Below are 26,894 nucleotides of genomic sequence, written 5' to 3'. Positions count from 1 at the left end.
TTTTTGGCAATTTTTTAGGTTTGCAAGGGATTCTGGGTAACAGAACCTGGTGGGAGGCAGTCAAGTCACCCAATCCTGGATTCCCTTGGGTGTTTAGTTTTCAAAAATGTATAGGTTTGCTAGGTTTCCCTAGGTGCCGGCAGAGCTAGGGTTAAAAAACTACAGCTAGGCACTTTGCTAAAAAAGGGACTTGACTTTCGATGCATTTCTGCCTTCCAAATGAAAGACATTGTGTAAAAAAGAAGTCATTCTAAAAAATGACTGATAATTCTCATGCTAGTACGAGTATTCCCGAATTTGGAAATGTGCAAATATCTACTGTTTCTAAACTCTATATTTTGTTCCCATTTCAGAAATACATAGGTGTTCGATTTTTCCACGTACACATTTTTACAGAATAATTACTATATACACCCGGTACATAATAAAAAACCATTGCAAGTTGCTGCTCAGTTTTTGGCTCTGGGTTCAACGGGTTCTTGGTGAACCTACAAGTCCTATATATCCCCACAACCAGTACTGTCCAGCGGATGTAACGGTATATTGCTTTCAAAGAGCTGTCATAGTTAGAAGAAGTTACAGGTGAAAACGTTGACACAAAAGGCGCTTTTTTTCAACAAATTTTCAATTTATCCTATATTTAACTGTTAGTTTCTATAAAGAAACCTTGATGGATCTACACAAATGACCCCTTGCTGAATTCAGAATTTTGTCTACTTCTCTAAAATGTACAGCTTTCCAAAATGTACAGCTTTCCAGGATCCATTATTGCTTTTGTACCCATTTGTACCATTAACTGGAAGGAGGTCGAAAGCACAAAAAATAGCAAAAATAGGCTATGTCCCAGAAAAATGCCAAACCGGTGTAAAAATTTTTGGGTTTCTGACAAAAGTCTGGTATCCTCTAAAAGCTGGGAAAATGGTGATTTCAGCCCCACAAACCTTCTTTTGATTACACTTGCAGGGAAAAACCCAGATGCTTTCATTTGCAGCCCGTTTTTCCCAAAAAAAACCCTAAATTTTGCTGTATTTTGGCTCATTTCTGTGACCCCTCCAGGGGAATCCACAAACCCCGAGTACCTTCAGAATCCCCATGATGTTGGAAGAAAAGGACGCAAATTTGGCGTGGATACCTTATGTGGTCAAAAAGTTACAGGGGCCTCAGCGCGCACTACCCCAAATAGCCAAAAAAGGGCGTGGCACAGGAGGGGAAAAGGCCTGGCAGCGAAGGAGGGGTTAAGTAAGCCAAACAGATGTTTTTGGGGGGATTTCAAAACAAGTTAAATGATCCTGTGAAATTACAAAGCAGCTCAGGTTTGGGCCAGTAAGATCCATTCAAAACCTGGGTAATGGAATCAAACTGGCCGTGCTGGGTCTAAGCATAGCATGTCTGCCCGTCACTCCAGGCTGCTTTAAAGCTCAAATTCCTCTGGCTCCCTGGATACACAAAGGTGCAACGAGCTCTTACTCAAACTTTGCATTTTCCTCCATGCTTAGTTTTAGATCAAGCAAATGCGCCAGTAATAACCATTACTCTCTCATTTAGTGCCTAGCTATGATTCACTGAAAGCATAGCGGTTCTGGAACCTGAAGACTCAACGGAAGCCTTGATTCTGCATCTAGGGGGACCTTTTGAACTACAGAAGAGAGTAGGACCAACCATTTCCTCAATTTACTACAGGGATCAACGGGGTGATCTTGTATGCTTCTGATGCAGGGACACACAGGAGCCTCAGAGTGCTGCAGGTAAACCGGTGGTTGCGACACCTAACAGGGCTCCGAGACCTCAGATCCTTCACATCCTGTGAAACTTGCTACATGGAGAGTAATTGTAATTTGGCACTGACAATTGCGCCAGTTCCCCCCAACCACCGACTCTATTGTATTCCGCCAGGATAATCCCTTTCTACACTTGACTTACTAAGGGTAGTTAGGCCGAGCAGTCACAGTTTATTACAGGAGGTTGCAATAGGTTTGGGACTCACACGCCGTGTGCTACAGCAAACCAACACAAATTCCAGATAGAGGTAATACTTACAAATGAAGTAATAAAAAGGTCAATATTTACATTTTTACATGTTGGTATAGTACGGCAGTTAAAATGATGATCAACAAAGAAACCAGGTGGTTCTAGTATTTCCTGGAGCCATAATATGACCACAGTTTTCTAAAGGTTGCACTGTAAGTTGGAATAACCACCAACGACGTTTAGGTGTATAGAAAACGTTCTCTTGTTGGCTGGGCTACAGAAGCCCCGAGCAGACATCAGCAATACTCAGCTGCAGTCCTTTCATTATGAGGACCAGTCTCATTTACTCTAGATACCAAACAGGTTGTTGAAACGTTTGAAACCCAAGTTGTCTGGACCACACAATCATATTATGCAGGAATTATTGGACATATAATTTAGCAAAATACAAAAGGTTTTTATTTTGGTACTGAATAAAGAAATTGACATTACTACAACACATTTAGATCCTCGCATTCAAAGTGCATAGAATAAACCCAAATGTGGTGTACGATAACTGACAAAATGAACTCAGACAGTTATGTTTTGTACAAAGAGCACAGTTCGACAGAAACAGCATGTGTTATTCTGTTATCATAATAAGCACAGCCAATACAGACAGCACGGGGTTTGTCACGATGACTTCTTTAGGGCACAATGACATACAATATATATATATATAGGTCTAATTCTGCCAGTTGATACACTGTGAGGAAGAAAACATTCAAAAGCTCGTGTCTTGCCCCCGCAACACAGGTTTGACTGGTGGATAGGCCAGCAACCAGGGGCAATCATACCATGCAGCAAAGTATATGCCTTAAAGAAGAAAGAACATGAACAGCTGTGAAAATATCTTAATGAGGACCTGCGAAATAGGTTTATCCAAGAGTTGATATCTTCGGTGCGTTCATGGCCAACTATGCAAGTCCCTCATCAAAGTCAACAGATGTCTGTCAATGATGATTCTTCTAGGCACAACAAACTGACAGCGTTGTTGTTGTTGCACCCTTCTCTGCTGGCAGTTCCGATGGAACAGTTCGCCCCGGTTATTAAAAGTATCAGAGACATCAAGGGAATCAGGTTGTGGGACGTGTATTTAATAAGTTAACTAATTGTGTGTTGCTTATGAGAAAAAACACACACATATTCTTGCAGGCTTTGCTGAACTGGCTTCAGAAGTACAAAGAACTGGGGGGCGTGGTTTGGACGGCGAGAGATGGCGGCTCGGTGATTCTCTCCGCCCGTGCAGACATTATTTGAGGGCAGAGGAACGTGTTTTGTGGCTCCGGCGCCGTTTCACGTCGTGGATTTGGCGACCGGAATGTGAGGGGAACATTTCAAGAGCATCCTGGTGGTTTTTGGTGCAGGGAAGCGGTGTTACTGAGGCTCCGAATGCCCGCCCGGTGGCTGCGGCGAATGAGGCAGGCGAGGAGATCGCGCGATTGCCCTGAGTGTCGGCGGACGGGTGTAAGGTCACCCGATGGACTCGGTAATGTATGCTGGGAGCTGTGACAGAAAGAAAATGCTCAGGAAGGATCGCGAGTGAGCAGGATTGTTTAGACAGCTTCGGACCCCCGAGTGGAACATCAGCGCTTCTCGCGAGCACAAAATGGCGGCACATGCTCCCTAAACGGGGAATCCACGGTGGTGCAACGGCGCCCGAAGAGCGATCTGTGCTTGCTGAGGACTATATTTGATGATCGCTGTTGCTGTTGCCCGGGGCGCGCTCTGAAGGTATGAAGGTATGAGCGATAGAGATGAATTAGCGTTTTAATCTGATTTGATCAGTGCGGTTGGCGCCTACGCATTCCTCAGAATGGTGGCAATATCGGAACGAAGGCGTGAATGTGAAGAAGTTTGTCCAGTAAACACGTGATAGACTCGGCTGGGTCTGATGCGGCACATGAAGCAGGGTATGCCTTCATGGACTGATGTTTATGGAGTCTTGGTCTGAGGGCTTGTGGACTCGGGAATGACACCTGCGCTACACTTTGAGGTCTTGGATTTGCCAACCTGCCGCGCTGGGATATATTGCTTTGGTCCTGTGTGCTTACACTCCTCACTATACACGGTTATATCCAGTGACTGTGTAGTCCAGCCTTGCACACACGTGTTGTCTGCCAAAATGGCGACGCACAACGCACGCTTCTGACCTCGGATGAAGTGTGTGCTACCACTTGGCTAGCCAGCAATCATACAGGAAGTGGTCAAGAAAGCGGTCAGGAACTGCGATAATCTCAACAAGCGTGGTGGTCAGTGCGCAAGCGTGGGGGACAGTGTGATAATTGTACATTTGAGTACTTTGGTTAACAGAAGAGGAAGGAAAAAAGCGGAGAGGCCGGTGAACGTGGGTACTCCATAAGGCCGGGTGGTAACTAGAGGAGGCCGTCGAAAACGACCACCGTATCTGCGCGACTAGCAACCATGGCAGATAATAAAGATGTAGCGAAAAGCATGAAGAGGCTCAAATCTGACCAGTCGAATCCGAATTCACCCAGCAAGGGGGGGAAAAGCAACCCCGACCCGATAGAAATGATACTTAACAGACTAACAGACTAAATGAAGTGAGGGATCTGGCAAAAGCGACCAAAGAAGAAGTGGCGGCGATTAGACAAGATAATCGTGATACCAATGCAAAGCTGATAGAAGCAGAATCAAGGATTAGTAGACTGGAAGACATGGAAGCCAAATCATGTAATGCCATTAAGCGCCTATGCATAGCCACGGATCAAACAACACGGAAACTCGCGGAGTTGGAGGATAGGAATAGACGGGGAAACCTACGTATTTTTGGTCTTCCAGACGGTTCGGAGGATCAACATGGGAGCTGTGTGACCTTTTTGGAATCTTGGTTCACCCAGGCTACTAACATGACCTTCCATCACCCTCTGGAATTCGATAGGGCCCATAGAGTGCCGGGCAAGATAAGTAAGAATCAAAAAGGTCCTAGAGCTATTGTGTGCAAGCCGCTACGCTACCAGCATGTAGAGCAAATTCTAGGCTTTATGCGGAAAAACAACCATATTCTGTGGAAATCTACCAAAATCTACATCTCACAGGATTACAGTAAAGAGACGGTGGAAGTCAGGAAGGCGTTCCTGGCACTACGACCGCTGCTAAAGAAAAGGGGCTTTCAATATGGGTTCGTGGGCCCAGCAAAGTATCGTGTGATGATCCACGGCTCTCCGCACCTTTTTTCAGACCCCACGAAATTGAAACGGATGCTTGATGGTCCGGAGGACTTGGACATGGACATAAGTAATGCCGAAGCCGCAACAGACCAGGCCTCGGCCTCGGCCTCAGGTTACAAATGATCGATCCCTGCATACGCACTCCACTCAATTATCATATGTGATTCATTTTCTCTCTGTAGAAAGTTATTGTGATGAGACTCTCTGTTTGAGGGTACTCACGATGGAGAGACCTGTTGATTGATTGCAGTTGTTATTGATCCTTTTAGTATGTAGTATGCCCCCATTAATCCCTGTCAATATGCTGAACGTCAGTTGCCTAGGTCCTGATTACTACTGGGCATGCTTCATATGTGGGTTAAGAAGAGCGTGTTGATGGCTTGATGAGAGTTTGTTATTCACCTCGGTCTGGCAGAAGAGGGCTTTGTAGGTTGTCCGCCTGAGGTAGGATGGTTGGGAGTACGCTGGCTAGCAGCGATCCTCAGTTCGAATAAGTTAGTGCCTCTGTTCTACGTTGTATCTGTGATGGTTAAGCACGGGGAGGATGCAGCGCAATCTCTTTCCAGTCACCATGCCTACTACGTACAGTTGGGGTGGGAAGGGTGGGGGGTTGAGGGCTTATTGGGGTGGGGTCTGTGTTCTATGTTTATTGCTTTTGTTTCCTCTTGCTTACACAGTCTCCATTGTCTCAGTGCTCGGGGGTGGGGGGTGGTGAGGGGCTCTACTATCGCACTAATTGCGATTACCATGTGAAATATATACTTACCGAAATGAAGGCGCAACTTACTGATGTCACATAGCTCAATTAGTTCTCCATTGGGAGTATGCAATGTGGACAAATTGAAGATACTATCTCTTAATGTTAAAGGTCTGAACCAACCGGTCAAGAGACAAAAGATTTTAGATTATGTAAAGAGAATGAGAGGTGACATTGTTTTGCTTCAGGAGACGAAGCTTGAAGCTAGGCAGTTTTACCATATGAGGAACAAGTTTTATAATGAGGTTGTGGGCGCAGAGGCTGTGAGCAAAAAGAATGGTGTTCTGATACTGGTTGCGAGGAAATCTAAGGTGGAGATTCTGTCCTCCGAAGCAAGTGTTGACGGAAGGTGGGTCAAGGTCAAACTGAGTAGGGATAACACTGAGTTCTATGTTACAAACATATATGCCCCTAACACTAGTGATATGAATTTTTGGGAGGATCTGAATAAGCACATGGCAACTATCCCAGATAATGCGGTACATATTTTAGCTGGGGATTTCAATCTTCCAATGGATGCAACTCTAGACAGAGATTCACATTGTCCCTTCAAAACAAATAAATCACATAAAGCTTTTCTAGATCTGCGTCAACGCTTCCACTTGGTGGACACATGGAGGCTCCAAAATCCCACTGGAAGAGACTATACTTTTTACTCCTCACCACATGACTCGTATTCCCGAATTGATTACATCCTCATAACAAAGAACGGGGTCCCTAGAATAGAGTCTACCACCATAGAACCCCGGGTAATGTCTGATCACTCTTGCATCTCTTTGTCCATTGCTAATGTCAAACCCTCCTCTCGTCAGACGTCTTGGCGTCTGAATGACGAAATCTTAAATAGTGATAAGCACCGGTCCACAATACAAGATGCGATCTCTTCTTCCCTACAGATTAACAAAGAAGGGGACACATCTGATCTAATTAGGTGGGATGCCTTGAAAAGTACCATAAGGGGAGTGTGTATCAAAATCAGATCAGCAATGAATAGGAATTATAATGCGAAGTTGGAGTCCTTGGAGAACGAAAAAGCGAACCTAGAGAATAGACACTTGAAGAATAGGGATGATATGTCTCTTTATGCATTGGCGAATAAAAAATACGAATATAATAAAATAGTTAGCGAGAGAGCGGGTGTATGGCTAGATAACAGACGGAGATTTAAGCTCTGTGAATCCAACAAGGCTGGCAAGAGCCTAGCCTCGTACTTGAAGTTTAAAGTCCAGAAAAACACTATTAGTGTCATTAAAGATGCCTCAGGATCTTCGCATTCGGACCCAGAAAAAATAACAGAGGTGTTCAGAGTATTCTACGAAGATCTTTATGCGAAGAATAAGGCAGTGGAGGAAACCAGGATTATGCAGTATTTAGACAAGTGCGATCTCCCACAGCTCTCTGCTGAGGACCAGGTCAGCCTCAATGCCCCGATTAGTGCTCTAGAGATAGAGACTGCAATTAAGAATCTGAAAACAGGGAAAGCGCCAGGGCCTGATGGCTTTACGGCTAAATTTTACAAAACCTTCCCCTCCCTCTTAGTTGAACCCCTCCTACATCTATTTCAAGGCATAAATAAATCTGGTGAGGTACGAGGTACGCTAGCTGAAGCAATAATTGCAGTACTTCCCAAGGATGGGAAAGACCCGTCATTGCCGAAAAATTATAGGCCTATTTCTCTGATTAATATAGACTGTAAGCTATTGGCTATGATACTTTCCGCTCGCCTCCAGAAGGTCCTTCCCCAGTTAATCCACCCATCCCAAGCAGGCTTCCTTAAAAACAGGTTGTCCAGTGACAATACAAGGATTTTGGCACATGTTCTAGAAAAAGCGAAACTCCTAGGCACACCTACGGCAGCAATAACACTAGATGCTGAAAAAGCCTTTGACAAGGTTGACTGGTCCTTCCTTGAAGCAGTCCTAAGTAAATTCAATTTAGGGGAATCATTCACAAGACTGGTTATGTCCCTATATTGCTGCCCTTCAGCAAGAGTTAGGGCGGGTGGATCTTTCTCCTCCTCCTTCTGTTTAAAGCAAGGTACAAGACAGGGATGCCCCCTGTCTCCTTCATTGTTCTTGTTGGCAATTGAGCCGTTCTTATATCATATAAGAAATGATCCTAAAATAGCTGGTATTCCGTTTGGGGACTGCACTTTTAAATTAACGGCATATGCAGACGATGTACTTGTCCTGTCAGAGAGAGCGGGTGAGGCCATACCCGCACTCATGGCTGATATTGAGGAATTTTCCAGAGTTTCGGGGTATAAACTCAATAAAGACAAAACGGAGGTCAAACTCCTGAACAATGTTGGGGATAAAGGAATCATTGGGAACTCAGGTCTCACTTGGCAACCTCGGTGTTTTAAATATCTGGGGTTAGACTTTGACAAAGATCTGATCTCTACACTGAGAGTGAATGAAGAATTGACCCTTAAAAAGATATCCACATTGCTGGAAGGGTGGTCTCCAAAATTTCTCTCTTGGTGGGGTAGAGCGGAGACGCTCAAAATGATGTCAACCCCGTTGGTTAACTATTTGGCCAGCATGCTCCCTATGACGTTCTCAAATAATTTTATTACTAAGGTAGATCAACTGTTTGGTAGCTTCCTGTGGCAGGGCAAGAAAGCCAGAATCTCACAAAAAAAGCTGCAATTAGCAAAAGATAAAGGCGGTCTGGGTCTCCCATCGTTCAGGAACTATCAAACAGCGTTTCTTCGCAAACAGGGAGCTCAGTGGTTGATAAAATCCCCTGATTATACACTAATCTGGGTTAATATTGAGGAGTCACTAGTGGATCACGCGCCTTTGGAGGCCCTCCTCACTATGGATCTATCACACCTACCACACTCCAAATATATCATGCTAAATACTAGACGGGCTTTGCTCAGACTCGACCAATCACATAATACAAAGTTGACATTCCCTAAGTCGTCTTTTATGTCCCTGTGGAGAAATTCCCATCTCAAATATAATGGCAGTAGTATATTCTGAGAATCATGGTCCAAGAAGGGCATTAACTTGGTGGGGGATCTGTACAATGATAAAGATCCGCTTCCGTTCTCGACTTTGCAACGGAGGTATGATCTTGCCCCGATGGATTTTTATGAATTCTTGAAAATCAAAGCGATACTAACCGCTCGTAATGTCTCTCCATATACACCATGGTTAATAACTCATCTCCCACGCCTTCTGTATACGGGCCACTTCGTTTCAAGGGTGTACAAACTATTATTGCCCTTGCCCAAGACAAAACACAAAATGGTGGAATTGAAATGGGAGGGTGAACCGAATTTGACAGGTATAACTTTCGACTGGGAGGTGATCCACAAGATGGCCCTTACACATAAAGTCTCACCCATCCTATTCCAAACAAAATTCATGCTAATCAACAGAGCATTCTGGTCGCCGGATAATCTCTTCAAATGCAAATTAAGGGACTCTCCTACTTGTTGGAATTGCCAGGCAGGTTCTGGGGATCTTGCACACATGCTATTTAACTGTCCTTCTCTGGGAGATTACTGGGGGAGAATATTTGACTGCATTTACCACGTTTTCAAGATAAAGCCTGTACGGGACTTTGTATATGTAATTTTAGGGGCGCTAGACCCACTACTATCAAATGTTCTTGATCGTCAGCTTCTGGACTTGATGCTGACATTGGCATGTAAAGTGGTTCTATGCAAATGGAAAAATGCAAGTGAGGTAAGCTTCAAAATATGGCAGGAATGGTTATCATTTTTGAGGGGTGCTAATAACCCGGCTCTACAAGCATCTACTTGGAGCCCGTCAAATAGAAGGCTTTGGTCATCATTGGACGCTTCCTCCTTCCACTATGAGCCGCCTTAAGGTACTATATTGTGGTTTGGATCCATTGGCCAGTGATGTTTGAGCCCCAAGCGCCGCATCCACACATTGAGCATTGTATATATACCTTTGTATCGATGAAGTAAGCAAGAGTTGATTCATTTTATATTATTTGATATTTGCCAATTCTTTTTGTTATCTGTAATTGTTCGACAATATCTGATTCGTATCTTTTCTGTAACGGAAGAGTTATTGTACTGTCTTTGTCTTTCTATTTTATTTCAATAAAAACGATTTGAATTAAAAAAAAAAAAGAAGTACAAAGAACTTTGGGGGTTCAAGATGTTAATATACAATCTAAAATCCTAAACAGCATAAAAAAAGGGAATTTTTTAGATGCTCATTAAAAAAATTGGGAATTTTAAGATTGGATGTATGATATGATGCTTCACAACGGGTGGGTGTTAAAATTTAGGTTTCTGGTTGGCAGTGGTATGCGCCCCTTCTGAGCTGGAACCACCACTCTAGTCGAGGTAAACCACATACCCACTAAAAGATAACCCGTGCTCACCCTTGGTAGTTTAATAATCAAACAGCAAAGTGGTTTGCCCGAATACTCCTACTACAGCCAGGCAAAGAACAACTGACTAAGAGGGGGTGGTGGGGGGGGGGGTGATGTAGAGTAATAGATACTGCACAAATTTCAGCAGGAAGAACACAAATACATTCCTACTTGTAGGTGCTTAGTCCCTAAATATTATTTCACTTCTTTTGGATATCACATACCACATCCAAATCCAGGTAAAAGCAATTCTTAATGCTTCTTTAATTGGAGGTTATTTTGTCATTTCATGATCTCAAACATTTACACAAAAGAACAAACAAATATTATACACTCACAATTCCTTCCAACCCATTCTCAAAAAGAAAGAATGGTTACCACATGTTTTCGAGCAATTCAACATTGAGGTAGTCAAGTGCACACAGGAGGGGATAGATCAACCCTCCACTCAGTCCCAATACGTTTTGAATCCAATTTATTTTTGGAATGCTAGTATTCTGTCGGACTCCTCTGATCTGTAGGGTCCGTCCTACCCTACAGATCAGAGGAGTCCTACAGAACACTAGCATTCCAAAAAGGATTCCAACATGTTTGATACCAAACATTACAGGGTTCGTTACAGCCAGTTTCGAGATGGTTATCGCGTAATGACGCGGTGCCCCTCCATATGTTATATGGCTGTCTCACAACCCGGGAGAATGGACTCCGAAGACTGTAGGGGTGTCCTGCTCATGCAGGGGCACCCTCACACTTAGATCCGAGCACCCTGCCTTCAGGATTGGAAAGGCCTGCTTTAGGGGTGACTTATAGGTTTTAAGTGCAGTGACATTATATAGAGGGAACCCTATATCTTTCGTAAGTGGTGCTAGCACCAGCTTACACAGGCTGCAATGGCAGGCCTGTAGTTACAGTTTGAGAGGTCCCTCATGGGTGGCATAATGCATGCTTCAGCCCATCGGGGATCCCTGGGGTACCTATGCCCTGGGTACCTTAGTACATATACTAAGGACTTATAAGGGTACCCCAGTATCCAATCTGGAATGTACCTAAGTACTTACCATAACCATTTAGGGGAGAGAGCAGAGAGACTGGGGTCCTGATTAGCAGGATCCAAGTCAGACTAGTAAGAAACAGAATAGCATCAGGCAAAAAGTGGGGGTAACCATGAAAGCAGATCCTTCTTTCCTACAATAATCCTACCCTGTACCCAGTCTGCCCGTTGTCCTGGACAGGTCCAAACTTACCGGCTGTTGACAAGATAAGCAATAAATGCCACTTCTAATTGGATGCCCACAACAGACATCCATTGTGACAATTGTCATGTTGTAAATCCCTTATTCGTCGCTGTGCCATGGGTATCGATGTGCTACAAAATATTTAGCATAGTTACCTGTTTTGGGCAAGGGAGTTCTCTAAATTTGTTGGAGATGGGCCAGAAGTACACTCAATCATTTCCTGAAGTTTCATTCTCTTTCCTGTTCTGCCTTTATCAGGTTCTCCGTTCTCAAAAACTACCAGAGATTATGTAACCAGTCCTTTCTGGCACACTCTTGCCATCTCCTATTATGCCAGATTCACTTGCTTTTGCTGGCAACAACATATGAGAAATATTTTTCTCTTGAAACGGATGGTCAGCCTCCGACATGAACCCCAATAGGATCATCACTGGATAAGTCTTAATACTAGGCTATATAATTTAGGAGATTACTCTCACTTCTCCCTGTCCGCTTAATAGCCAACTCCACCTGCCACCCCACTCTAATGGCTCTGCAGAGGTGTACACACACAGCCTAAGCCAACAGAAAAATCACACACTAGTTATAAACCCATGGATCTAGTAACTCTTCACCATCCGAGTAGGCATCACCTCCTAGACGAGGCATTGCACAAAGCCAAGTGAGACTTCTGCCAAGCTAAATAACCTGAGCTTTTCCCCCGCGCTTGACACAAAAGTTTGACTGAAATGATATGCTGAACTTGATGATCTTGGCATGCTCTCCTTTATTTACCACATGGGATGTTTCCCCAAGCCGCCTGTACAGACGAGGTGAAATCTGTGGAAATCTGCACTGTAGATCCTCGTTTTGCAGCACTCCAGCTTCTTGTGCCACATGAAGCAAGTGGTCCCTGCTTTTAAAATTCAGAAGCCTAGCGAGGTTGTATGTCATTACAACGCATTCCGTTGCAACGCATGCCTTTACTACGCATGCGTTACAACGCGAATGCGTTATCACGAATAACATTTACCACGAAAATGCATTTACCACGCATATCGGTAAAGGCATTTTCGTGGTAAATGTTCTTTTTTTTTTTTATATAATACCTCTGTCCGACCCCCCGCCCCTCTTTCTTCTAATAAATTCCCCTCCCCTCAACTTTAAAAATGTTTCCCTGTGCGATTCCCCCACCCACAAACCCGTAAATGTATCCCTTCGCTACACCTCATTAATTCCTTTAACTAAATTCCCCCTTACCTCGCTACGTCCTCTCCTCTTGAAGCTCTTCCGATCTGCGTCGCACGTCGTAAAGAGGAAGCGGAAGTGTCTTTCCGTTTCCTCTTACGACGGTACGACGACGATTGCCTCCACATCGATGGAATCAGGTTTTGTTTTTTTGTTTTGTGGGGGGATACCCCCCAACCCCCCCTTTTTTATATTACCTTTAGCACACATGCCTTTACTACATATCTCATAGTAAAGGTATGCGTGGTAAAGGCAATCGTGGTAACCACGCATGCGTTGTAATGCATGCGTGGTTACTATTATGCGTGGAAACGGCCGCGTGGTAGTGGCCGTTTCCCGCCTAGCGATTATGGACATGGGAGGCTTGCCTAAAGCTGGTTGTGTCGCTAATAAGCAGTGTGCCCTCTAACCAACAAAGTGAGCCACGAAAAAGGGGTCAGCAAACAGGTGAATCTCCACAAAGTCCTTCACATTTTCATTGACTTATATTCTTCTATGCCCAGGATACAAATGTTGTTTCTGCTGGGGGGCATCTCCAGATCCTTAAACTTTGCCTTAGCATCAAGGTCTCCCAATTTGCCAGTAGCACTATTTGTGGCTGCTCCTGTGTCATCAAGGTCAGAGATCCTTTATTTAATCTGCTAATTCTGTCTCTCCGCTTGTACAGTTGAGCCCACATATGATCAGCCTTAGTCAGGGAATCAAGTTTAGTGCCTACACTTCCAATTCCTCTCTCATCCTTAGAGAACATATCTTTAATGTTCACACGTCCCTGACAAGGATTACAGTTGACCTCCTGTCCTCCAACGGAGCGTTCAGCTCACTCTGTCGCAGGAATTAATGTTTTAATTGTTAGTTGTCCACTTTCCCCTTGGGGATGCCAACTAAAATACGTTGTGCCCCTCCCTTTGCCCCAAAGTCTGTAGGAGCATTATAATAAAACTGCAGCTAGGCCAAACCACGCACTTCACGTAAAGGGTCCCAAACAGTTGGCACCGTCTTCTCTCAAAGCAGGACATTACTTAAGTAAGGTGAACAGTTAGGTATGCAGACATGACTTAGCAGTCCTCACCAGCACACCTGAAACCAGCAACATTAAAAACATACGACCTTAGCACAGGAACAGTTCATTGTCAGCACCACAGTGTAGAGACTTGATATGTTCTCGGCCTGTTCCTTCAAAACAGCTCACATTGAGTTAGGCCCTACATCCTCCAACAGGCTGAGTGTCGCCACCAATTGCCACCTGATCTAGACAGCGGACGAAGCGTCCAAATCAACAGTCCACTGTGTTCTCCAAGAGTTCCAGTTCCTTGATAGCTACAATACTCTGATCCCAAAAGAAAACTCTAGCAAATAGGTACTCCTCATCTTCCGTGCTGAGGTCTCCAACCACCAAAATTATCCTCAGCAGTCTCCAGCTGACTCTGGCAACAATGCTAGCACCACCGCCTGGCCAAGGCACGGTTAACACACTCTGGACCCCAGACACCAGACACCATAACATCAGGGGTGCTGCCAGCCCACCCATCGCAGACAATCCCCCATTGAGGAACCTGTGACAGAACCCCTCAAATGAGCACTCATCAGGCAATGCTTTACAAACAACTAGACAATGCCAGTCACGTCCAAGGCAAGCTTGTTTTGAACCTTGCAGCCAGTGGCATGTCTGTTATCATAGCCAAAGACCAGACCTCACCCAATGCCACCTTCATTATTATTTTTTTTTTCTTTTTTTTTTTTTTTTTTTTTCCACAATGAGCAACTGTTCTTGAAGAGTAGAAGATAATAGTCATCCGTTGTGGTGGAGAAATCTTCCAAAACCCAACTTTCAGATGGAATATCAAAGATATTGAAGTAAAAGCCTCACTCACATAATAGTGACATGCTTCATCATAGGCTATTACTCCACACCCAGAGAAGATGGTACTCTCCGGGCGGACTCAACCACAAATATACTGGGAGTTCTTAGATAAGTGGGTACTGGTTAAGCAGGGAACCAGATTCTAATTAAAAATACCTACGAGTATCCCTTCACTCGATTCTTTATTCTTGGGTACTCTTGGTATTGCTAAAAACTTCGTGATGGGGTTATTTTGAATCAAATTTGACTCAAATGTACCCTCAATTTGCTGCCAACATGTTTCGGCCCTATAATTAGCCCAGTCGGGTCTGGGGGCCTTCGTCAGGGCGATAAATATAATTTTCTTTTATATGTCCCTGCCGTGTGTCCATGCACGTTATTCCATGCACCCCGAAAGTGAGGCCTACTGCACTCACCTTTGCGTTTCTTTTTTCCGATTCCAGTAGTTTTTCTGTTCAAAATATCAAACAAAAGCAATTAGACTTTATAAACTTATCGTAACTGCTGATGTGCCTATATCGTGCTCTTATCTTCTACTGTGAAGGTGGACTATACGTGCACCACCTACCTCAGTGCTCACTTATTTGTGGCAATGTGGATTGAAGTAGAATTTGTACAATCCAAATAATTTTTGTGCCAATTCACTATGCTCTACACACCACACTCCGTGCTCAATAAAAATGGGACTATTTTTTAAAAAAACGTGACTTTTATTCGGAATCATTGTTGTAATAGTTCCGGTCCGTACCCGGTACCGCGTTATCTTTTGTCTAGCGACATTAGTCCCACGTGGTATATCGCATTCGTTCAACGATTATCCTCGGTCTCCAGGTGCTATGGTGTTTCTATTTAGACTTCACAGTCTAAGTGAATATCTAGGTATTTAACCAACGTGAAAGGAGATATAGCTATCCAGTCGTGCGTGTATTTAAAGAAATCTATAAAGCCCAACATCCTTGTTCCTCACCTACTGGGAGATGCCTACTTGCATCATGCAGATCTCATATGTGGGGGTGATCTCTTGTAGTCACACACTAATTGAAAAAACAAAGAATGGTACGTGTTGTCACATATACAGGTGCTTCTCGTTTATTAACTATATAGCGCAACTTATCTGCTCGTAGTATTAGTTTCTCCTACCATTGGCTAATGTTGGTTAGGCTAGTGCTTGTTATCATGCTTAATGTATATCAAGAGTTACATCTACATTACGCCTTTCTGTATCTATTTACCCAATCCCTTTCTGGATAATAAATGTTAGTAATGACTTCACTGTAATTCGCTGCCTCTTTCAGGGTCACTATGTTGCTGACGTTTCCCTTTACGAAACCGCCTGCTCGTGCTGTCGATTGTTGGGGTTGATTTCAAGTTCATCATATTGTGCCTTAAAGCTGTTTGTCCACCCTCGTTCAACCAATGCATGTCAATAAAACTTTATTCTTTTGTCCGTTTTCCTATCCCACTACGACCAGTGTGATAACTGCCCTGGCCCTTCTGACTTCCCCTCTCGTCGGTCCGTGCGGATCTACTGCTCCGGACTTCCAAACAGATGGAGAGACGGGGACGGGGGCCGGGGGCGGGAGGGGGTGGTTATGGGTTTTTTTGGCGGGTGGATTGAACACCGTCACATGACCCACCAGGGCGTGGGGACGTTGGGAGCGGGGGGGGGGGCGGGAAAGGTAGCGGTGCCTCCCCGGGTACATGCAAACAATTCCCCCCATTCTTTGTTTTTTCAATTAGTGTGTGACTACAAGAGATCACCCCCACATATGAGATCTGCATGATGCAAGTAGGCATCTCCCAGTAGGTGAGGAACAAGGATGTTGGGCTTTATAGATTTCTTTAAATACACGCACGACTGGATAGCTATATCTCCTTTCACGTTGGTTAAATACCTAGATATTCACTTAGACTGTGAAGTCTAAATAGAAACACCATAGCACCTGGAGACCGAGGATAATCGTTGAACGAATGCGATATACCACGTGGGACTAATGTCCCTAGACAAAAGATAACGCGGTACCGGGTACGGACCGGAACTATTACAACAATGATTCCGAATAAAAGTCACGTTTTTTTAAAAAATAGTCCCATTTTTATTGAGCACGGAGTGTGGTGTGTAGAGCATAGTGAATTGGCACAAAAATTATTTGGATTGTACAAATTCTACTTCAATCCACATTGCCACAAATAAGTGAGCACTGAGGTAGGTGGTGCACGTATAGTCCACCTTCACAGTAGAAGATAAGAGCACGATATAGGCACATCAGCAGTTACGATAAGTTTATAAAGTCTAATTGCTTTTGTTTGATATTTTGAACAGAAAAACTACTGGAATCGGAAAAAAGAAACGCAAAGGTGAGTGCAGTAGGCCTCACTTTCGGGGTGCATGGAATAACGTGCACGGACACACGGCAGGGACATATAAAAGAAAATTATATTTATCGCCCTGACGAAGGCCCCCAGACCCGACTGGGCTAATTATAGGGCCGAAACATGTTGGCAGCAAATTGAGGGTACATTTGAGTCAAATTTGATTCAAAATAACCCCATCACGAAGTTTTTAGCAATACCAAGAGTACCCAAGAATAAAGAATCGAGTGAAGGGATACTCGTAGGTATTTTTAATTAGAATCTGGTTCCCTGCTTAACCAGTACCCACTTATCTAAGAACTCCCAGTATATTTGTGGTTGAGTCCGCCCGGAGAGTACCATCTTCTCTGGGTGTGGAGTAATAGCCTATGATGAAGCATGTCACTATTATGTGAGTGAGGCTTTTACTTCAATATCTTTGATATTCCATCTGAAAGTTGGGTTTTGGAAGATTTCTCCACCACAACGGATGACTATTATCTTCTACTCTTCAAGAACAGTTGCTCATTGTGAAAAAAATTGGACGGGAGAACGCAACTGTGTCGTTCATTCTCTCACTCTCCAAGTGTGATAAACACCTTCATTATTATGCCCGATTAAAGATCTCAAGAACAGAATTTTCCACCATCTCAACGGCATTCATCAGGATGTATCATCAGAATATATATTAGAATAATGAAATGTGTGTGCGATCATGCCACCAAGCTCACTGGAGATCTGTGATCTTGGCTGGTGGTGGACAAGTAATCAATACTACCCACTCTCACACCCCTCCACCTCTTGCCCCCAGATTAGATATTTATTTAGGGATTTGTACATTCATTTTATTAAAACAGAAGCATGACTGAGGTGGATGATTGACATATATTTCACATCAGTGGACCTGTCCCAGTGTACTCTTCTGCCTGGAAAAATAAGTTTAATGCGAGTTGAGTTGCAGGGAAAATCCAGAATATTCTTCCTATGCTACACCCAGTGAAAGATAAATGGAATCATAAGTAACCAGTGAGCATGCAACAAGGAGAGCAGCAACTTTCTCTTTGCCTCATCTTGTTCAGGAGCTCAAATAAACCCTCTTGAATTCCATATCATTTAGGTATTTGCTCCAAAGGTTTCACCAGCAGACCCTGTTACCTACCTAGGGTCACAGTCCCTTGCCTTTCCACTGCCTTCTACAAAGTTACCATGCTCCTCACATTCGGTCTCCTACTCCCAAACAAACTGGAGTTTGGACATAGAGTTCTTGACAGCTTCTAAGCCTGGATAATTAGTTCACACATTTCTGTATCAGAGTGGTACCTGGGATATTGTGTAGCCCATAAGAGACAGAGCAGGACGCAAAACGTCTCCTTTGTGTTGCTCAGCAGAAATCTTGTAAGAGGTCACCCTGTCACATAAGCAAAGGAAGACCGGTTTATTGCCACCCGTACTGAATATCAATGTTTGTATGGCTAGAGAAATAGTTCTATTGCATTCATCAAAGGAATGAGGAAGAGCAAATACAGCTGTACAGTTCCCCATAATACCTTTGGTCTAAGAACTGCTAATGTCAGGCGGAAGAGGAATCTGACTGTCTTTTTAGTCTATAATGCCACTACCATTTGAATTTAATTCCAAACAGGTCTGTCCAAAGCTACCTTATGAATGTGCTACAAATAATATTTGGATGAGAAGATCTAGGAACTTTTCTAGGTCAACTGGTTTCAGTTTGTTGAATCAGAGGAGATTACCACAGGTGTCCTACAGCTTACCCCCACTATTGGACCCCAAACTTTTATTGTTTTATAAATCTTTTTGTTGACATTATTGTAAGAAACCCAAAGAAAATCTGGTCCTGCATTGACATGTTTAAATAACATCTCAGCATACATCAATAATAACATTCTCTCTTCCCTTACTCACTGCATGGCCAATGGTTTAGTTCAATCCTATGTTTCAGACAGATCTTTCCCCAGTACCTGGACCAAAAGTCACAGATAAAACTCCTGTATTCAATCCAGCATCGACAAATTGTAGCCCATTTCTGGGAGTATTCCCAGCCCTCATACACCATTTTCTCTGCTAGCACGCACCAGTCCATATCCGTCTTCCAATCCAATAGTTGCAGCACCTATTTGCCCAGCTTCAATGTAAACCATATTAGTTCCACAAGATTTAGGTCAGTTTCTCCCCAGATATTAACCCCTTCGCTGCTAGGCCTCAACCACCACCCCCCCCCCCACACACACACACACACACACCTGTGCTGAGCCTTTTTTGTCTATTTTGGGTACTTCAAGCTTACGCCCCTGTAACTTTTTGACCTCATAAGTTATCTACACCAAATTTGTGTCCTTTTCTTCCAACATCTTGCGGCTTCTAAAGGTACCCAGGCTTTGCGGATTCCCCTAGATGGGACCTAGAAATTAGCCATAATACAGCTAAAAAAAAAAATTAAATGGTAAAAAAGTGCTGCAGAAGAAAAGGTCTGTGTTTTTTTCCCCCTGCAAATGGTATCAACAAAGGGTTTATGGTGCTGAAATCATCATCTTCTCAGCTTTCAGGACAGGCAGACTTTTGTCAGAAAACCAACATTTTTTACACAGTTGTGGAATTTTACTGGAACACTGCCTATTTTTGATATTTTTTGTGCTTTCAACCTCCTTTCAGTTAGTGGAAGAAATAGGTGTAAAAGCAATAATGGATCCTGGAAAGCTATACATTTCTGAAAACTAGACAATATTCTAGATTCAGCAAGGGGTCATATGTGTATATCCTTCAAGGTTTTTTTTTAGAAACTAACAGTTGAAAATAAAAAATATTGAAATGGAGTTGAAAAAAACAGCCATTTGTGCCAACTTTTTCACCTTTCACCAAGAACCCAAGTAACCCAGAGCCAAAAACAGAGCTGCGTCTTGCAATGGTTTTTCATTGTGTCATGGGTATATAGCAATTCATTTGGTAAAATATAAAGAGTGAAAAATAGGTACCAAGCAAACCTATATACTTCCGAAATGGGAACAAAATATAGAGTTTAGAAGCAGTGGTTAATTGCACATCTCCAAAATTGTGGGTACCCATACAAGCATGTGAATTAAAGGTCATTTTCAAAATGTATTCTTTTTTTTTACAAATTGCCTTACATTTGGAAAGCAGAAATGCAAAGAAAGTCAATTGGTAAGAACACTTGTTCTACTATTCTGGCACTCCTGACAATCTTGGATTTCTCAGATAGTTTTTTCTTGTGAGTTTGACTGCATCTGATGATCAGTCTTTGTAGCACCTCAGCACTTCCTGCTGCTAGATCACAAGTAAATATTGGCACACTGACTGGAAGTGTCTTCATACTCACGTTGCTGACAGTCCTTAGGTATTTAAGTACTTCAGTTCTATGAGCGGCTGTGAGTAGAGCTGTCATTTTTATGCGGACTGGTCGAGCCAATATCATGGTTACAAATGTGAGAAGGGAGCTGGGAGTCTCCTTTCACGAGCAATCCAAAACAGCAACACAGAGGCAAAGGATGCTGCCCCAAGTAACTACACATTACTTTTTGGGAGTAGCCTCTACGAGAGAGCAATGGCTCAGGAAGGGACAGGTGAAACTCACTGTCTTCAAAGGGATCCTCCTTCCCCTTCCTAAACACCAACACCACTCCTCTGTCTGATACACTAAAAAAGGATTGCTGCAATGTTGCTAGGGAAGCCCTGAAATATATATCTGCTGTCTCAGTTTTGCTTCCAATGGTCCATCTTCGGTACCATCGAAGTATGCCTGATACCAAATGAAACCCACTGTGGCTTCAGCCACATGCTATTTGCTCTTGAAATTCATCCTACATGCCCAAAAGCTGTGTGACATGCATCATCTACACACAAGCAGCACACGCACACTACTCGGGCATGGATGGAAGAAATACCAGGTCATGGGGGACTGACAGAAAAATGTAAAAAACCCGATAGTATGCTGCTCTCCCAACCAAGCAACAGGGAAGAAGGCCTGCCCTGCAACTATAATCATGTCACTGCCACCACTGTTAGCTCTCTACAGCCTGGTGAGATAGTAGTCATTCACTTTAACAGATGAAGCCTTCCGAATCAGATAGCCCTGCTCTGGCCCTTGCCCCCTTTATGGAAAGCAAAAGTCACACAAATGATGGACGGAATGCAGAACAAATCAAAACATTCACCCCAGTCAAGAGATCTTGGTTAAATCCATTGTTCTTTTGCTCACCATGCCACCCAAGTTTAGACTCGGCCGTATGCAAATCAGTCTTGACCCTGTTCCTCATGGGAACAGACCAACCTGAACTGCCAAGCCATGTCCTCCCTGGACCAGAAACAAGCATCATGGGAGCGGTTTCTGGGTTTCACCCCTCATCAGCCAGGCTAGCTTGAATCCAGTGGCACAGTGAGCCCGTGGCCCATATCTGGCCATAACCGGTTCACTTAGGGCGAGAAAGCAAAAGACATACAATTTATGGAAAGGCCGCAGCAGACGCGTACGATTGTCCTTTGTGCGAAGGTGGAGTTCATAAACACTACAGCTTCAAGACCTAAAGGCAAGAGAGCGCCCTCTTCAGAGCACTGTAGGGGACCTATCTCCACAGAAGAAAAAACATGTCTGAGGGTGTGATTTGCCACTTAAGTATGTAATATCACAGACTAGGAAGGGCAGTGCCACCATTAGGAGGACGAGACTCAAGTGGCTGATAAGGGCAATCTCCCCTGGTATTAAAATCATCTAAATTAGCAAACTTCAATCAAAAACTAATAAAAGGGCCGGCACTCTGGATGGATTTTCTGAAATTGATGGCTGGCCCAGGATACAGCAAAGTAGTTATCCAGTCTACATGAATGAGGTGAATATTATTAATCTAAAGCCAAACATTTCAGCTTCTAAGAAATTGCCAACATTATGCTGTGATTTAGGTGCATGTTTAAGACTACTAGCTATACAACCACTCTTTCTTAAGGGCTCTGTCTGCTTTTGAGATTGTATAGAAACAGCAACCTCTAGTCCTGAAGTCCTATTGAACCATGTTTTCAGTACAAAATGTGTTAGACATGTCGGCCTTTAAGTGGTCTTCTCTCAAATGTTTTGCCTTCACCCTTCTTATTTTTGCTCATCTCGTTTTTATTGCCCTTGGGGCTCTGTGCACTTTACCACTGTTAACCAGTGCTAAAGTGCTTACGCTCTCTCCCCTAAATATGGCAGAATTTGATTATACGCAATTGGCACATTTAATTTACTTAAAAGTCCCTAATAAATTGGTACCCCATGCACACAGGGCCTGTAATATAAATGCTACTAGTAGGCCTACCATACTGATTGAAGCCACTCACTTAAGTAGCTCCATAAATCATATTCCAGGCCTGCCATTGCAGCCTGTCTGTGCAGTTTTAAACTGCTATTTCAGGGCATGTCCAAGAGGGCCATCATGGCGGTAGCTTGAGTCCCAAGATCTGTGGAGAACCAAGCCAATCCGCCCAGCATCTGAGTCCCTTTGCGAGCGCTAACTTCCCCCAAACTCCCGAGGAGTACCCTGCTTCCACGCCCCAAAAAAGACTCACGCAATCTGTCACCAACTGACATTTCCAACCTATTAGCTATTTACAATTCTTCCAACTCCAACCCCCCACCTTCTCCTGTCCAGCTAACGCTAATCACTGCACTATTCCAACCATCTCCCTCTCCCACACCAAACATCAACCACCTTCAATCCAAACACCTATTCTCAGGAACATTATCCCTATCTCCCCTAAAAGCCCTGACTCCCCCTTCACCAAAACAGTCATTTCTGAGGTTCGTTGTCTGCTTCACAACTGTAGATCCGCGAACAAACACAAGCTGGAAATCTCAGACATCATTAATCTCTACAGCCTGCATATACTTTTCCTCACTGAGACCTGGCTCAACGACACTTCTCATTTTTTCTTTCGATCTTCTGTTCCCCACTGACTATTCCATTCTCAGGAATAATAGAGAAGATAAAGTCGAGGGAGGTGTAGCAGTTATCTTCAGGAACTCCCTTCATCTCAAATCTTTTCCCAGAAGCTCTTTCCACTCCTTTGAATGCCTTTCTCTGGAGCTTCAAATACAGCAAAACTCCGCTGTCAGGTTTCATACCATCTATCACCCGCCTGGTGACAGATACCCTTTTCTCAGAGGAATTCACAGACTTTGCGAGCGACCAATACTCGCAAAGCGACAAAAAGATTTTTATTGGAGACTTTAATCTTCACTGGGGCAATATGGAAGTTTCAGCGGCCAACAGGCTTGCCACTTTTCTCTTAGGAAACTATCTTGTTCAGCGTAACACAAAACCAACTCACTCTAGGGGCTCCATTCTTGATCTTGTTATCTCCAAAGCAGATATGCTAACTGCTGTTGATCCTATACCAGTAGACTGGTCTGATCACTTCCTCATCCCCTTCTCTTTGCACCTATCTCATTCTGTTACTCTTGGCCAACCTTAAACAACTACTACCTTTTTCCACAACACCAAAAACATTGACCTTGACATTTTGTGCAACACGGCTATAAGCTCACTTCAAATCTTAGACCCCTACTCTGATGTTAACGACCTAACCACACAATGTCTCACCAGTCTATCAGCTGCAATTGATAATGTTGCTCCACTGCAAAGTAAAAAGAAAAGACCCACCCCTTCTGCTCTGTTGTTCAAAAAATCCCGCTACAAAGAAAGAAAAAACTTGAGGAATCTTGAGAAACTATGGAGACATTCTCCTTCCAGCACCAATCTATCCAATCTCCGCCTCGCAAAATCTCGTTACCACAAACACATCTTCCATGAAAAAGAAAAGCACTTGAGAATCCTTCTTGATTCCACCAAAAACAGACCTAAAAAGTTATTCGACCTTATCAAAAGCACCAACATCTCTCCCACCGTATTTGACGAGCCCCCAGGATAGCGGCAGAATTTGCAGTTTTCTTTGATGAAAAAGTAAAATCACTTGTGGATCAGGTTACCCATCCTACCCACTCCGGGGACCCCAGATCCTTAGTTCCGTGGCAGAACTTTGATACCATCACCGAAACGGCCCTCCCTGAAAGCATTCTAGAAACTAAACCCTGTAACCATTCCATCGACCTCATCCCCAGTGACATTGGCATCGACTTTTACACCCACACACTCTCCTACTGGACCAGTCTGATAAACCACTTCCTCAACCGAGGCTCCCTTCCTGCTGCCCTTAAAACAGGACAGGTCACTCCACTTCTTAAGAAACCCTCTCCTGATGCAAAAGATCTCAACAACTTCTGCCCTATCACCAACCTCCCTTTTCTTGCTAAAATTACAGAAAGTTGGGTGGCGAAGTAACTTTCACCAACACATCAAGGTCAGCTTCCTCCTTGACGAATTCCAATCCGGTTTTACCCAAGGCTGCAGTACCAAAACAGCCCTACTTCAAATGATCGATGATTCACTGCGAGTACTTGACTCTGGTGAATCTTGTCTCCTGATCCTTCTGGACCTATCTGCAGCCTTTGACACTGTTAATCACAACACTATTTTGAACACTCTAAAGTTAAGAATGTGTTTTGAAGGCACAGTGCTCAAATGGTTCGAATCATTCATCTCGGGCAGATCCCAGATGATCAAAATAGCAAATTGTCTCTCCACTTCAATGGCTGTTGAACAAGGCGTCCCTCAAGGCTCGATCCTCCTACCTACACTGTTCAACCTTTACATTGAACCGCTGGGTAATCTCCTAAAAAAAAAATTGGGATCCATTATCACCTATATACGGATGATTCCCAAATCTACCTAAAGGTATCTTCCACTCATGACATTTCAATCCTCAACACCACGCTCAACTCCATCCACCACTGGCTGTCAACTCATCAGCTAGTTCTGAATCCTTCCAAAACAGAATTCCTTTTCCTCTCGACCTCACTATCTCCTCCTCCTATCCAATCTTGGATGAACAATCTGAACATTCTCAACAACAAACCTATCATTGACAGTGCTAAATCTCTAGACTGAATACTAGACAAAAGGCTCAACTTACAGTCCCATATCAATACAATCGCCAAGAATGCACCCTACCAACTGTGCCTTCTCTGAGGGAGGGGGGGGGGGTCTTTGCTGAGCAAGACCTAAAAACCTTGGTCCAATCTTTGGTACTTTCCAGATTGGACTACTGCAATTCTCTCCTTGCTGGCCTCCCCAAATCCCACCTTTCCCCTCTAAAATCCATCCTCCACTCAGCAGCTCGCTTCATATATGGGGCTAAAAGAAATTATCACATCACACTCTTACTGTTGTCTCTTCGTTGGCTTCCTATCGAAACAAGGTCAATTTACAAGACAGCTTGTATCACACAAAACAGTCCTGCACACCTCCACCCCACGCTATCTGGCTAATAGACTCAAAATCTCTGGCAGCTCTACACCTTAACGCAATGCAGAAAACTTACTGCTCGAACCTCCTACCTTCAAAAGGGAAAGATTTATGGCTCAATCTTTCTCTGGTAATGAGATCAGAATTTGGAACTCACTTCCTCCATCCCTCCAAACCACCACCTCTTTACAGACCCTCAAAATTGATCTTAAAACTCTCCTCCTCCAAAGGCACATCCTGGAATAATTCAACCTATTTCTTGACCCATACAGTCATCTAGCACTCACATGAGGTCAACTTTGTAAATATGTGTTTTACTCCTGTTTTTAACCTAACACTGACACCTTTTTATTTATACAATATAAATATGCAAATTGTTAGAGTTGGAACTGCATATTTGTAACTTGTTAACGTTCTCAGTCTTTCTTGTGTTCCTTTGTAACTGTATATATCTAACTTGTTAGCGTGTTTAGTGTATTTTATGTACCTTACCTAGTTCTTTTGTAAAGCGCTCTGACACCTTTGGGTAAAGTTTGAGCTATATAAAACTACATTAAATAAAGTAAATAAATTGCAAAACTCCATGTCCCCCCTCAGTTGTACACATTCTTCACCCCCAACCCCTTTCCCACACACAAAGTTCCCACATGGAGGACAAGAGCCGTTCACAGGCATTATGGCCTGATAGCTCTCTAAACACTTGCTGCTAATAACCCCATACTAGAGCACTTAGTGGATCCGTTGTTTCCTGTTGCAAAGCTGTATCCATTAGCAAAACCTTTCGGTTATACATATATATATACTTTCTACTCTTAAATATGAATTCAGCAACTTAACTATCATTTGTCCAATTTGCACTCCAACCGTCCAAAAAACGTCCACCCCATCTCCTCAACGGTTCATTGTGTTTAATGTGGTCTCCTCCTTTAAATATCGTTAACACACAGGTGGTGTGAAAGAAATGAGTGGGGTGTTGGCATGCCATTCTAGACAACGGGTTCCCCGGTGGGAAGCGGCTTCAATCTTATGCTGCTAGACTTACCTTCCGCGGGGTTTCGTTTTCGAAATTCAAAAGATCACGTGACCACAAATATACGGGGTCATTTTCAAGAGTGAGCTCTGCAGCCTCTAAAAAATAAGCCAAAACAGAAAGTGATGGCACCACGATGCCAGAAGTAGTTTTTTTCTGGACCTTGCTCCCAGGAGATCGTCATTTATTTCAGGGCGATTTGCCCCAACAGGTGAATTAATCTGTGAAAACAAGCCAACTTTTTGGAATAGAGAAATGAACGCCTTTTTTGGCACTTTACAAGAATGAGTAGGAGCAAGGGATACGCTGTAAGACTTATATATCAGTATATATACATATAGGTTTACAAATCCAAAGTATTCGTTCAATCCCGTTGGGTTGTTGGGATTTTGTACATACGTATGTTGCTCGTGTTAAGGTAGGACAGTCATCTTGACCAAATTAAAAGCCTACTAAAGAAGATCATTGTTTCGTGTTTAACACTAATACATTCTTGCTGA

At 43.5% G+C, this 26,894-nt stretch overlaps 1 protein-coding gene across 3 annotated transcripts in view; it reads right to left on the bottom strand.

Annotated features, from left to right (window-relative positions):
• LOC146811615 (zinc-binding protein A33-like) overlaps positions 1-26,498 on the bottom strand; it is a 234,887-nt gene extending 208,389 nt beyond the window's left edge. For 2 of the 3 annotated variants that reach the window (XM_085614513.1, XM_085614515.1), the window contains exon 1: positions 26,407-26,498. The gene's annotated coding sequence lies outside the window, so the exon portion shown is untranslated. Of the gene's footprint in view, positions 1-26,201; positions 26,260-26,406 lie in introns of those variants that run through there. The other variant, XM_085614514.1, reaches the window with a different exon arrangement.
• Between the last annotated feature and the right edge of the window lie 396 nt (positions 26,499-26,894).

Source organism: Triturus cristatus, chromosome 7, assembly GCF_964204655.1.
Source record: "Triturus cristatus chromosome 7, aTriCri1.1, whole genome shotgun sequence".
Lineage (NCBI taxonomy): Eukaryota > Metazoa > Chordata > Amphibia > Caudata > Salamandridae > Triturus > Triturus cristatus.
Note: the sequence above shows the minus strand (reverse complement) of the source record. Positions and strands in the feature narration are given on the sequence as shown.